We start from the raw sequence: 898 nt of genomic DNA, 5'->3' as shown, positions 1-898 counted from the left end.
AGTCCAGCTGGCCTTGGTGAGCTCACAATAGATCAGCCCCACTGTCTCCGTGGGTGGGTGCACCCCTCGTGGTCCTGACTTCTTTGCTCATATTTTCCATACTGATTAATATCTTGCATATCACCATAGAACCTTCATCTGGAGATGGATGGAGATAGAGACAGAGACCCACACTGGAGCACTGGACTGAGCTCCCAATGTCCCAAGGAGGAGCAGAAGGAGGGAACAATTCTTTATTTTGAAGAAACTGATGCCACAAGACTCTTGTCCCCATTTCTTGGAGTTTTCTCGTGAGCACTCAGAATTCCCTTGCTCTCCTCTATTCCTGTTTCATGTTCCAACATGAACTGACACCTAAATCTGTCAAATACTATACAATAGAATGTTTTCCTTTCTTTGTTTGATTTTACCTCTAATTTCTAAAATAAGATTCCCACCTAAGTCTTTGAGATTTGGTTTTTGTTTCTCTTCTATGGCAATCCTTCCTGGTATACTCAAGTGAGATAGCAGCATCTACACCTCTAATGACCCAAGAAAGTATGTACTACCATATCACAATAAAGGACTGTATATTCATTAATGTGTTTGTCTTTTCTATTACATTTTGGTAATGATACTAAAACTTGATTCTCTCTCACTGAGGCCAGAACCTAATATTTGGTTAATGTATAAATATCTTTTTTTTTTTTGAAAAGGCAAACTTAAAATTAATGCTAGACTCTTCATTTAGGTACTAACACGGTTCACATTTATAAAACAGATATGTAATTGAAAAGTTAACTTGATTTTTAATGCTAAAGCAGAAGTGGAATTAACCTAGTAGAATTCTATCATGAAGTAGAATTTCAGAGCAGTAGATGTGAAAATTGCAAACTAACTGGATTCCAAATAGAAAGTT

General features: G+C 37.1%; 1 long non-coding RNA gene across 1 annotated transcript in view; it reads left to right on the top strand.

Moving 5' to 3' along the window:
• The window catches only part of LOC126487433 (uncharacterized), a 15,708-nt gene extending 15,151 nt beyond the window's left edge, over positions 1-557 (top strand). The window contains exon 3 of the long non-coding RNA XR_007588381.1: positions 130-557. This is a non-coding gene — a long non-coding RNA (uncharacterized lncRNA). The remainder of the gene's footprint in view (positions 1-129) is intronic.
• Positions 558-898: the final 341 nt, after the last annotated feature.

This window comes from Alexandromys fortis, unplaced genomic scaffold (genome assembly GCF_014885135.2).
Source record: "Alexandromys fortis isolate MF-2015 unplaced genomic scaffold, M_Fortis_MF-2015_v1.1 scaffold_141, whole genome shotgun sequence".
Lineage (NCBI taxonomy): Eukaryota > Metazoa > Chordata > Mammalia > Rodentia > Cricetidae > Alexandromys > Alexandromys fortis.
The sequence above is the reverse complement of the archived record's forward strand: the minus strand, read 5'-3'. Positions and strand labels throughout refer to the sequence as shown.